At 38.9% G+C, this 13871-nt stretch overlaps 1 protein-coding gene across 1 annotated transcript in view; it reads right to left on the bottom strand.

Annotated features, from left to right (window-relative positions):
* Positions 1-13871, bottom strand: part of zfhx3b (zinc finger homeobox 3b) — a 206059-nt gene that overhangs the window by 149546 nt on the left and 42642 nt on the right. The window contains exons 4-5 of the mRNA XM_044139043.1: positions 12049-12097; positions 1373-1715 (exon numbers count right to left, since the gene is read on the bottom strand). The gene's annotated coding sequence lies outside the window, so the exon portion shown is untranslated. The remainder of the gene's footprint in view (positions 1-1372; positions 1716-12048; positions 12098-13871) is intronic.

Raw genomic sequence — 13871 nt, 5'->3', positions numbered from 1 at the left:
GATTGACTTGAAACTTGCTGAAAATATTATTACATAAGATCAATTAGAAATAAGTGTTTTTTTACATTGAAATGTCAACTGAAAGGTATGTCTGTGTATTGCACAATACAGACTCTAACATACATGGTCAGGGTTGCTTTATGAAGAATTACTACAGAAATGCAGCTTTACATGGAGACTATCAATCTGTGACTCAGCTGAGGAATTAAGGAAGCCCACGTAGCTTTAGGAGACTATGGCTTAATAAAACACAACGGGCCGACTAGGCAGAAGACATGGGTCACCAAATCATCACTGACTAGTGAAACTCACACTGGATCTCAAGCAGTGCATCAGTCCAAATCACACTCTTTCTCCAGACTCTAGGACCTTGTTTATGTAAATTTGGCAGGACAATCTAAATCTGAATCAATCTGAAATGCTAATTTGAGATTAGTGAGAAACAGCCTTGTCCTTTTTCCTCCTTACCTATATTTCCAGGCACTAACACAGTCTCTGGTTAACATGTAGTCAAACACAAGGCATGTGACAGGTTAAACATAGAGCTCGAGTACCTTTTCCTTTCACATTTTTTCCTTCCACTCAACTTTCTATGTGCCTGCTTGGATAAAGTCAACTCCGGTCGCAGTGACCTTTCATGGCTTGTGGTTCTTGTGCAGACTGTCAGTGACTGTCTGCTGGAAAACTGTCACTTTAGCAGTTACAACTTATTTAATTTTTAGTAAATATTTGTTTGGTTTTCATTAGCAGTAGCCAATTATTATCAAATTCAACAGAAACAAAGTTATTCCTCTGCAGACTTTAAACTCTTCACAATATTTTTGCTCAAACCTCACTGTAAAACACTTTTGTTTCAAATCAGCTGTTTGGGAGATGAGGTGAGCCATTAGGGAGATTTTCAACTTTCCTATGAACTGCCTCGATGTTTACACACCCACAGCATGATTGTGAGGTTAATTTGATGGCGATAAAATATGTGATAGAAAACCTGTGAAAACTGTGGCTCTCTTCTGTCGTCATAGATATGTGTGACTGAAGCTGAGAGGATAATTAATGTAAAAGTGACTGCGTAAAGCAATGCTTCCCTTATAACATATTGCTGAAGCTAATAAAATTGCCAATATGAGCCCTAAGCTTCCAACCTGAAGTGTGCATGCATGGAAGAAAATTTCAACATATCCAGAACCTCTAATCCAAGAGCAACAAGCAGAAAACAGGGCATGTAAATGGGATATTTCTCAGCCAGACATTGCTTCACACCAAATCCAAAAACAAGCTAACCATGTGGGGAGCAAGTTAGCTTCAAAGACCATAAAATGTTAAAGACCTCAGTTACAGGTCTGTATAAGCAGTGGAGTCTTCACAGCCTTACCTGATGGAGGTTTTTGCTCTGAGTGTCCCCTCTCTGACTGGGTCTCCAATTCGGGTGTTTGTTTGAAGTCAGCATGCAGAAAGGTCACGCCCTCTTGGTCTCAGCACGCTTCTTGTGGACATGGACGGCCAACCGCTATTACTAATATTGCGATGGTTCTTCTTTGTATGCAGAAAGATGAATGAAAAGCATAAAGCTATTGATTCGGTGCCTGGGCACCTGAAGTTGTTTTGGTGAGATACTCCTAGAATTCCAGGTATTTCCAGGGTTTTCCAAAGCTATGTGGTTTGGGATTTAGGGACTCCCAGGTCACACGAACAGCATATCAAGATGACACCATCGCCTAGAGTAAGAAGAGAAGAGAAAGAAAAAACGGACTTAGGAAGATTTTTCAGCACACTTGGAAAACATAACAAAGGAAAACAAAAGTTCCATGCCAGTCCTCTGTAAGCCCCACAGTTTCTGTGCCTCATCCCGGAAATATGAGCACATAATAAATGTCTTTCAGGGGAGGCAAACCAGAGCAGTATGATTTCCATCAAGACTTCAAAATTAATCATCTGTTTTCAGAGTCAACAAAATTAATCTATAATTATTTGTATGCTACCATTGCTGGACAGCCTCGCATGATTTCAAGATTATATTTAATAGCAAATGAACTGCTGTGAGTAATTTCTTTTCTCATACCACTGAAGACTTTTCAGATGAAAAATGAAAAGAAGATTTGCAGAGAAACTTAATTTCCCTGTAACTGGAACAAGTCGTGTTCCTGTAATAGCATATATAATTGCCTGTTCTGCAGAGGATCTCCAGCACAACAACCAAGTCTCATAAACAATACTTATTTATTCAACTGTCAATTCCAGCAATAATAATAAAAAAAATGTGTCTTAAAAAAAAAGGCTTTGAAAACCACGAGGGCCTGGTTTGTGAAGCTGGGTAAATATGCTTGTCATATGTTCCAATAGTTCCACAGTGACTGAGAGTTAGTTTGGGAATACGGCTGGGATCGGCAGACAGCTTGTGATAACTGAATTGCTCTTTTGAAGCTACATCCATTTGGAAGCACTGTGCAATGGTTTTTACCTCTGTGGTTAGGCTGGAGTTAAAGCCTGTGTTTAATTGCTCCCATGAGTTCTTAGTGTGGCGCTGATAAGGAGCTCTGGGAGCAACATTTAAAACTACAGCTGAAAAATAACTTGAGTGTCTGTGGCTGCAGGTCTGATGGAGTGAAGACAGAGTATCCACAAAGCGAAGACAAACTAAGATCGGTGAAAAGGGGAGATAAACAACAGGCCGACAGCAGCAGAGGTCGAGTGTGACTGTAAGCTACACGCAGCTGAAACGTTTCATTTGTTTTTTGTTAGTTCTTTTTTTTTTCCTGACTTCAGCTTCTTAGAATCCACTTGAAATATCAATTTCAATAATGTTTCTATCAAGCTATTTTAAATAAGGGGGGACATAGTGTCTCACTTGCTAATCAATAACTAAATTATTTTTATGACACTGTTTTGTCAGCAGTTACAGCAGAAGAAGAGCAGCGCTGTTAATTTGTCATCCCTGCCTTCGTGTCTCTCGTGCTCCATCCAGGGCCACGACGTCCAGGGTTTGTCGGGTGAGACCTGTGGGAGTGTGTGTGTCGGATCAATAGCCCACCCACAGCAGAGCCGCGGGCGATCCCTGACCTGGGGTATTGATTAGGCCCGGCTCAGCTGCCAATAGCAATGTGCTGGATGTGACACTGGGCTAAAACAGGAGCTGAGGAAGGGGGATTCTGAATTGCCACTGGCAGCCCCACAGCACACCGCAGATAAAAGTCAATTCCACTTAACCAAATCACTGACAACTAAATAGTTAGATACAAGAATGCACGGAGTGTGTGATGGCAGCAGCTGGGTGGCTTTGGGGATTTCCCTTTTCCATGACCTGTATCGAAAGAGCACAAATGGCCAGAAGAGGCGCATGTTTGTTTGACTTTAATGTGGTCACAGCTCCGTCTCTTGGTTCCACCTGTCTCATCTATACATTGTTTCCTGTAGACTGAGCATTCATCAGGTGTTTAGCATTGACTGATGTTCACTGATGTTTAAGGAATTTGTAGCACTTCATCAAAAAGAATCTCATTCTGGCAGTTCAGCTTTTCTAAATTAACAAAACATCTTTTAAAAGCAGCTATTAGTTCTGAGTTTTACTGCGGAGTTTTTCTGTGCCTGCACACTCTGATGTGAAGCAGCTCCATTGCAATTGTCAGACTCCTTTCGATCCATTTTGCTCCCAGTCATTATAAGCCAATATTAGAGTAGTTTACATGTCACTTTACCGGTACTTTGCCTCATGAATGTAATTCTGTGGCTAGTGATTCTGCGTGCATTCAGCACATATCTATGACTCCATATCTCTCCTGGTAATTGCTGAGTGACAGAAAGGCAATACTGACCACTTCATTATAAGACAGCTAGACTAACTGGACAGTGGCCTCTTGGCTCTGGGTCACTCAGGCCAGACTGACCTTATCTGCCCAGGTCGTCAGGGGTCAGTCACCCAGGAAGTGTTAGGACTTTACTAAGGTTACCGTTAGTGGCATACGAGGTCAGCCGACCCGGGCGAATTGTTCCTATCAGGTATTGATTGCAGTTTGTCCGCTTCGGCTGAGGTTAGACTAATCTCCCAACACCAGGGTCTCAGGGGCAAAGACTTCAGGGTAAAGTTAAGCATTGGAACTAACAGCAGTGATGGTGCAGCTAGTGGATACAAGTGAACATAAGAGGGTCCACCAGAGGAGCTGTGGGGATTTGGGATTTGGGAAGAGTGAGATATAGCAGCAAGACAGAGACAGTGATTGTTCATTCTTAAAAAAAAAATGTTGTATATGGGCCATCAAACTTTGTGCAGGGCAGTTTTGGGTTTTTTTTCCACAGCAAACTGAATGCTTGGAGTCAGATTTATACCACTCACTATTTTGTAAATTCTTATCTTAATTTTTTTTAATTTTTTTTTTTTTACTTTAACATAATATCTACTCTGTAGAGCATACAGGACATGAACCACACATTTTATTCTGGCCAATTTATTCTGATACAAAACTCCCAGAAAATCAGAACCTCAACTTAAAAACCAGAGCAGACCTGGATCACCTACTACATCTAAAAATCACAATGTACATGACAAAAAGGAAGATGGCACAATAGAACAGCATTGCACCAAGGCATGGCTTATCCTATTTTCTGAGAAATATTTAAATAGGAATCAAAATCAATGTTATTCATTATTTCTCCACAATTTCTGTTCCACTAATAAAAGAAAGAAATGGATGGAGATTGTTTTATTAATTAGATAATACACATTTTATAGTGAAAAGCCATTTTGCTAAAATATCTGTTTCTTTTAAGAACAATGTAAAGCAACACTGTATAGCAATGGATGGAGTTCTAATCATAGATTTTAATGTAATATCAGGCAGGGATTCAGGTTTATTTGGAAATTATTCAAAACAACAGATTGTTAAATTGCAACAACAGTTGCCACTCTTGTTGCAATTTAACAATCTGTTGTTACAGAGCACTAAACAATTGCTTAAACATTCTGTTTTTAGTAAATAATATTCTTCAAATTGTTTTAGAATGCATTTATTTCCTTTCAGCTTTTGTTGATGTTTGCATCCAAGATTTTTAAGTTAAATGCAGAAGGCACTAATCAGTCATTGTTCAAACAGCGCTAGCTCCAAAAGTTGGCATCTCTTCTTTGAGCCTGCCATCTCCTTTACTACAACATAGGGAGACAAATATATGAGATTGTTAGTCAGTAACTATGTGTGTATTTGTGTGTGTTTGTGCCCGCTAGTGTCTGTGCAAGCCCCTTTATGTACATACTAAAGCATCTCTGTTGCTCGTTAACTCTCGTCTCTCTGCAACTGCTTGCCACCGTACATATTAAATCACATTAATGGCAGATGAGCTCTTGCGCTGGAAAGACAGGCGTCTATTTGAAACTGCGTTTTATTGCACTTTGTTCCGTTTAATCAAAAAAATGCTATGTGAAGAGATAACCCGGTTTTAAAAAATCTCAGATAAACAGCAGCGATTGCATCTTTAAATAATAAATGACCCTCTGCCTCTTACAGATGGGAATATGACTGAAAATAATTGAAGACAACAATGTCCTATAAGAGTACCGCTCCTGCAGTGCTGATTCAGAATCCCTCATAACTTCAAACGCTCAGTCATAAAGTATGGATAATCTGCAAAAGAAAAGGCAGGCGTCGTTGTTTACAATTTCTTTCTAATTAAGGCTACAGGATGGGGTATACTGTGTTAAAGTTGATGTCTGTTTGTAAGACTTTGCCAAAAACCCTGTAACTGTTGGCAAATTAGGGGTGGAATGGAAAAGCGAAACAAACAACGACACTCTAATATGATTTCATTGGAATAAATATTTCACAATCTGTCTACATTTGACACACTTTTAGTCAAGAACAAAGGATTCCTGAGGAACAAATTGCACAAACTGAAACTTGAGATGATAACCTCTTTGACCTGCATTAATTCAGCATGTAACTGTGTATATGATTTCTCCTCAATTTCTATGGAGCTTTTGTTTTTAGCTGATAAAAAATTTCTGTTGGTAGGTTTGGAAGGGGCATGCTGAAACAGATCAAGAAGGGCTAGTCAAAACAAGATAGTTAGTTTTTGAATTGTTCACTAGAAAGGATATACCAGCTAAAAAAAAAAAAAAAAAAGCAGTGATGCCTTATTACTGTTGCTTTTTGACTCTCATTAGACTGCGCACAAAGCTGCCGAGTTTCATGGCTCCTAAAACAACAGCTATGGTGTCCACATAATATATAGACCATCTACCTTAACAGACGCAGTTGTGAGAGTAGAGAAAGTGAAGCAAATAGCATGCAGATGAAAGTTTTTATGTCTTCTTTTTTATTATATTTTTTTTTGTCTGTGAACAGGCAAGCAGTCTGCTGTGTGTCTGAGAGGGATAAGGTAGTGCTTGATGATTAATCACTGGACATAATAACACTTCTCACCACGAGCTCACAATCCAGCTGATTCTGTGATATGATTGAGGCCGATTAGAAAAGAGAAATAATCATTCCTGACAGTGCATTCATGGCACACTTTAATGACATCTTCTGATTGGACCTAGTGGAGAAGATAATGCAGGCTTTCTTTGGAGTGCCTTCTAAGATTATTTCTTTAACTTCATGAAAAATGGGGAGGGGGCATGGGCCTGGATGCTGCTGATTTGAGGATTAAGATAAGATGACCTTTCACATTATGTTACTATGTATAAAAGATGAAGTTTACAGTTTTTTTTATATAACATTAGAGCTTATCAATGGCCAGAGCCTCCATGAAGCCCCTTTGAACATCACAATGGTTTTTTTAGGTTGGTGTACAACAGGCTTCTACCCCCCATTGTGGGATTACTGTGCCTGTGTGTGTGTGTGTGTGTGTGTGCAGAAAGGGCTGTGTTGTGGACACGCATGGTTTCTTTTTCAGACTATATTGTAAAACTAATATTGTGTAAAACACTTTATTCTCCCTCTTTTATGATCACTCTGGACAAATAATTATAGGTTATTAGTAACTCACAGTTTTCCATCCGATGCTTTGATTTCAGTACTTTTCCAGACTAGAAGTAGGCTGGAAAAGGTACCTTTTTGGAGATTTTTTAAAGCCTAAATATAAATGGGTTTAGACATCAATTGTCTAAATCCACTTAGCATTTCTTGGTTGCAGAGGCCTAGTGCCTGTTTCCAGTTGTCAATGGGCAAGAGGCAAAAAAACACCCTGACAGGTCTCATGTCCATCACCAAGGGCAATTTAGAGAAACCCATTGCCCCAATATGCAAGTTTTCGAATAGTAGGAGAACCACTTGCACAGGGAAAAGATGCAAAGCCCTGTGGACTAATCACAGGCAGAAATTCAAACCTGGGACCTTCTTACTGCAAGAAAACTGTGCAAACAAGTGTGCCACCATGAAGGCCAAAATTTAAATGGGAAAATTTTTTAATAGATAAACCGATTCTATATTTTTGCCAGATGTTTCAAAACCACTAAGCTTGTGATTTAAAAGAAAATAAAGAAATATCAGACTGAGATGGATTGTCAGAACATTAGTGTTTTATTATTTCTATATGTAAAATGAATTATCTCATACTAATAAATAGGTGCCCATCAGGATTTTTGTCTTTTACTCTCCTGGTGAGACACAAACAGAGAAAGCAGATATTACTTTCACACTTCTGTTGAATATCAGCATCTGAGGATGCAAAAAAAAAAAAAAAAAAAAACTGGCACTGGGAGGCAAAGTGTCATTTGTTTTATATTCAGACTAGCATGTTTAAAACATTTTCTTGAATCCTGTAAGTCACTCAACTGTCAGTTACAAACACTATCACTTGTTTCAATCTCAAAACAAGTACAACTGTGTTTGAAGCAAGTCAAATGATCTCACCCAGAGGGCTGGTTTGTTTTCGCTTGTCTTGTGTTAAAGTAAACTGCACTAAATAACTTAATTCTAATAAATTCTGCACTGTTGCGAGCGCTGAGAGTGAATGACACTATTGGGATCATAAATCGTCAGCAGGATCAAACTCTCAACTGGGCCAGAATGAAGAACCATAGGCTTTCACTGGCATCAGACTATAGTGGCCAACTTCTTCAGGCTCCTTTCATGTGGGAGGCATTGCGTCTACCCCCTATAACTTACAGCCTGGCTCTGCAGGGACTTATTTTTATAACCCCCATTATTTTCAATCATAAATATTCAAATCCAGATCTTAAATCCAGAGCTTAGTGAGGAGAATAGCCAAAAACAACATGCGGCTCTTCAGCTTCCTCCAGCTCTCACTCTTCTATAGAAACTCATTATAAAGATTAATACTGAAATCAAACAGAATGCTGAGGCAAGACGGCAGGCCCCCGGTCAAAATAATGCACACGTATGAAAAGACGTTGAAAGGGTATTTTTTGGTCAAACATCGCTGGCTGTTTTGTTCTTTATTTGTTTGAGAGTTTTTGACAGATTCTGCATTTCCTTTATTTGCACTGTGAATTAATATTTGTGGTTTGAATATTAATCCTGATTCACAAGTGGATTAGTCCTCTATTGTCCCCTGAGTGCTGAGCCCCAAATAAAGGCAGTGACATGGAGAAGAAATCTACACCTCTGTGCCCCACAAACAAAGGCCTCTGCACCCAGAGATAACACATGTCCCTGAAACTGAGACTCCCCTTCAGTCCCCCCTTCGACTGTACCCACATGCAAGATCCGCTATCTCCCTTTTCCACCATTCTTTCCCGTCATCACTCCCTTCCTCTTTTCCTCCCGCTCTCCCTTCAGAAAAAAAAAAAACTTTGCCATGGTAGATTTGCAAGGCAATTGTGCCCTTAAACCGTGCCTCTCTCCCAGCTTATACCATGCATTTTCCAGAGTTTATCAAAGAATACAATAGGGTTATGCTTTCACCATTATTCTCCAGGCAAGAACAGTAATTTAAATGCACCAGTACTACTGAGGCAGGGTGCAGCCCTGCTGTCTCACTATGGAAAAGAGAGAGATGAAAATGTGTTACAAAAAAAGCGCGCTGCATTACTTTGTTGACCTTTCCTGTTCTCATAGTTTACAAACAGCTGTGAAGCTCCTTCCTCTGGGCTCTTTGTACATCAGAGACTGGGACTGATGGAGGCATGCCATGCTTAAATCAACTGCTTTTTCTAACTTACTTCCATTGTGGCTTGGAACAACATAACCGAACAAACGCACACTATATTCTGCCACCAGAGCTGTTGGAAAAGAAAGACAGGGAATACATACTAAAACAGACACAGCATTCTGCAAGCGGGCATGTCTTTAGCAGACTGTCAGGCAGAAAAGAGAAATCTAAAAACACCCATCCCCCAATAGAGATGAGTTTATTTTGAATTTTGTACGCGTCCTCACTGTAATTTCAAAACTATTCTCTTGCACCAAAACACAAATATTACACAAGCTAACTGCTGACGAACGCACTAATTAGCACGTAAGTGGCAGCCATACACGTAGAATGCCTCCTAACGTACACACGCGTCTCTTCTGCCATTGTGAAACTAAACAGGAAGATACATGCTCAACAGTGGCTCTTGTATGAATTGTGGTCCAGCGGAGTGAGTCCCTTATTTTGGTCAAGAAAAATAAGAATCTTTTCAGTTTTCAAGAACTTCTCTGCACTTAAATAGCCCATTAATTAGGCATCAATGGCAACTCAAATAGCAAGTTCAGAGTTACCAGCCATTTTATTTATTTATTTTACAGTTCTCTCAGTGATTTACACATGGTGTAGGAGAAGGCCAACTCAAAATTAGCAGGAGAATTAAAAAAGCAATAGAAAACCCATTGACACCTAACTTTTTCTCTCCATAGCAGGAATGTAGTTCCTCTACTGGCCACGCCACTCAGATCGTTGAGCTTCATCACCCATATCAAAAGTCACCGCTGGCTTTGAGGTTCAGTGTCTTTTAAAAAATATATTGGCAAACTAAAAGGAAGAAAATGCAGAGGATGAGGAGGAAACTGTATGGGGAAGTAAAGAAAGTGTTTCTGAGTATCAAGGAAAACAAACAAACAAAAAAAAGGACGGAAGTCTGGAAATATAAAGGAGGAGTGCAGAACAGGGACAGGATCTCTCCGCAGACCTGGTCAAACTGATGAGAACAGGCAGCCATAGTGATGTCATTATGTTGCTAATCAATCTCCTGATGTCTGCGTGTCTGGATGGGGAGATACTCACAGTCTAGAAGGGGTTAATGAGAAATCGATAAGAAGGATGTGCTTATGAGCAGGACATGGGGAGGAAGGGGGCAAGGAAGAGGAGATAGGAACAATGTTTCCTGTGATAGCAGAAGACTTCGCAGATGTTATCTGTCATTCACAACATTCTGGTGACCAGGTGTTTGGGCTCAATGTGGTGGAGTGGCTATCCATGCAAGTGGGAGATCAATGCAGGGCAAGTGGGATGGTAATACTCACAACTACTCTGCCAACATGATGTCTTCACAACACAAAATAATAGAATACTTGCATGCAGCTAGCCATTTAACCCATTTACTGATATGCTTATTGACTTCAAAAACCTTTACAGCTAAGAATGTTTTTTATTTATATAGATTATATGCTTGACCTGCATCGGCAAGACATGGATTTGTCTATTACAGGGAACAAAAGGAGGAGTGGATTTGAAAGCAAAGGTAAAATGAATGCAGCAGACATTAGCTAGGGTATTTCTGAAGGCCTGGGGGCATTTAAAGGGGTGGGTGTTGGGTTGGAAGGGGGGAACCCAGACCAGGTCCCAGGGCAGCAAGGCTCTTTGTAGTTGGAGCATTCTGAACAAGCCAGAGGCTTACTGCTCTAACCCCAACCACTCAGAGAGCCTGTTTGGGGAAATTACACCACAGCGTAATAATTAATCAAGTAAACACCAAACTGCTTTGATTTGGATTACATTAACATATTATCAATAATGCATAAATCAAATACAAATAAACACCTCCGCATAATGGCATGTTTAAATAGCCAAAATTTATAACTAAACTGGAAAAGCTCATCTTCCTCAAATAACATGGAAACCCACAGCAGAGCACAGAGGAAGCAGCAGATGCTTTTTTTGTGGTTTCAGAAGCCCCATTTTTTTGGCACTTAAACTGCCTGGGCTCATCAGCTTCCTTTTTCATCACAGCATCATCCATTTTAAGCTTTTACCAGGAGGCAAAAAAAATTATGAAGTCATTTATTTACTCTTAACAATGGCAGAATGCGTCAGGCAGAATAAATAAACACTGATGAGGCACCGAAAACACAATGCACAATAATTTGTGCAAAGCTACTCCAGGTTTGATTCCAAAAGTAGCAAAGCAGATTGGAGAAAAGGAGTTAGTCACTTTTATCACTGGCAGAGGAGGGGAATCAGCTCCGCTTTTGTGTTTTCACTTAAATGCATGTTCTGTTTTTCACAGATAAGTTGTGTTGTTTAAAAAAGCATCCGTTCTCGTCTTATGCTTTGTTCACTGGGGGAACTTTATGCCCAGGGATTTTCAAAACACAATTCATCAAAGTGGAACGTCGGTCTCTCTCCTTTTTTTTTTGGAATTCCTAATCCTTTTTGCTGCAGATGAGAGATTTGCTGTTCAGACTCATTAAGATTAAAGCATTTTGCTAGAGTTATTTAAGAATGCAAAGTTCCATGTGAGACCTCTCAGAGTTCAAAACAGAAGAAAATCCTATTGACACGCTCGGTGCACTTGGGGCTGATCTTACCCTATATTTCTATATTTGGTGTCAGTGATTGAGTGATAGCATGTGGAATGCGTTTTTCCTGATGCAGTATGGTTTAGAGTTGTGATCACTTTTTTTTCACATGGTTAAAAGACTGGTGTTACAGCATATTAAGAGTTGAAAAATATTTATGTTTTGAAAACTGAGAAAATGTTCCATCATATAGTGAGGTGTGTGTGGGTTTTGTTTTTAATAAGAAACAATGCACAGCACTGCCCCTCAATGACTTGTTGCTGCCTATGTGGATCGGCTGACTAAAAGAAGGCATCTGTTTATGCCTCACTTAAAAGAACAACAAAGAAATGTTTTTGAAACATTTTAATTAAAAAAATAAATAAAAATCTATGCTTACGTGGATTAGAAGCCAAATCGATATCTTTTGGCTCGCTGTGATCTTGTCACTATAAAAAGCAGGATGATAAAAACATAAATAATCAGTTCAGTAAAAACATGAAGACTACCACTGAATACACCAGGTGTTAATTCTTTGCTTAGTATTTTGCTTCAGAAACAAAATAATAAATTAATGCTATAGATATTATAAAATAATAAGTAATAACCCATGTATATTTTAATTTAGGATCCATTGTTGATTTTCTGTCTTCACTCTCTAGCTTCATTGACATGCTTTTTTTGTTTTGTTTTATTTTGGTATTTTGTGATTTTAATTTTATCCCAGAATAAGCCCGGCTAGGCTTATGAAAGTTCAACTAGACCAGGTTAACAATTTTCATTTCTACTTTTACTCTTTAAATTAAACAAAGAAATTACTACCATTTTTGTTCTGTTCTTAATGACTTTGTTTATTCCTCCAGATATAAAAATACATTTTATGGTATAAAGCAAGTAAAATAGTTATTGAACATGTCAAAGTTTCTGGAAATTTGCTTCTAATATTTCTATTGACATGGGCGTCATATTGGATTTTAGTAACAACCCAAGAAATTCACACACACAAAAACAACAACTAAAAACTAATCAATAACTTAACTTAATTTCAAAGAAGGGGAATGATACATGGGATAAGTATTGAGCACATTAGGGAAAGAATGTACAAAAAGACAACGAGTCAATGTTTAGTAAATCTTTCAATATTTAGAACGTATTCAAGGTTTGCTGGTTTAATAATATCATGGCCTGTAAAAATGTCTCTCATTTCCAAAGTATTGCTCAGAGTGGTACAGCTGGTAAAAGCAGAGTCCTTCACAAAAATGTCTTACTGTTGCAAATCACACTAATGGCAATGGTTACCAAAGCATTTCTTAACTTCCGAATGTTCTAGCGTGTGCCACTGAATCCATAATTCAGAATTGGAAAGAACATAATTTCACCATAAACCAGTCATGGCCAGGTGCCCTTCACAAGATTTCTTGGAGAGGAGTGGAAAATAAAAATCAAAAGAGCTATCTAACAGCCAAGGAGCTTTCACAGACAGCTTAAGAAAGACTTGGGAACAGCAGGAACAGCTTTTCCCTGTGAAAATGATAAGTAATTCCTTTAACAGTAATGACCTTCATTCAAACTCACTGCAGAAGATCTTGCTGAAGTAAAAACATAATTAATGCTTGACACTTGTTTAAAACTAGTTGCAGACAACTTGAACGAGCCAGAAAAATACTGGGAGAATACACACTGATGACATTACGCCAAAGCTGAACTACACAGGTGTCATTGCACTCGTCATGTTTGGGAATGGACCGGTTCTGCAGATCATCCTTTTATTTTACTGCAAAAGTAAAGTTTGCAGGTGGGAACACCATGATGTGGGCTGCATAAAGGGCCCAACACATCCGGACTGAAGTGGAACTGTTAACGCGCGACCATGTGGTATCTGGATGTTTGTATTGGCACACACCGGGCCAAGCTCTAATGAAACTCCTCCAACTGCAGTATTTGTCATCAAAGGGTTTTGTCATATATGTTGCAGTATTGTACATAGCTGAAGATCTCATAAAGTGCCAAGAAAGAACCCCTGGAACCTCCAACATTTGAAAATAGTTTGGAGGAATGGGTCATAATCACACCTAAATAATGCAAAATTTTTGGATTCCCTGTCAGAGATGTCTTAGAGTTGTCATTAATCAAATACAGTTTTCCAAAATGTTTTTTGATTTAGTCTTATTATATTTATTAATATGCTCTATATAAAGTGAGGATTGCAATAATAATGGAATT

The sequence above is a fragment of the Gambusia affinis genome, linkage group LG02 (genome assembly GCF_019740435.1).
Source record: "Gambusia affinis linkage group LG02, SWU_Gaff_1.0, whole genome shotgun sequence".
NCBI lineage: Eukaryota > Metazoa > Chordata > Actinopteri > Cyprinodontiformes > Poeciliidae > Gambusia > Gambusia affinis.
Note: the sequence above shows the minus strand (reverse complement) of the source record. Positions and strands in the feature narration are given on the sequence as shown.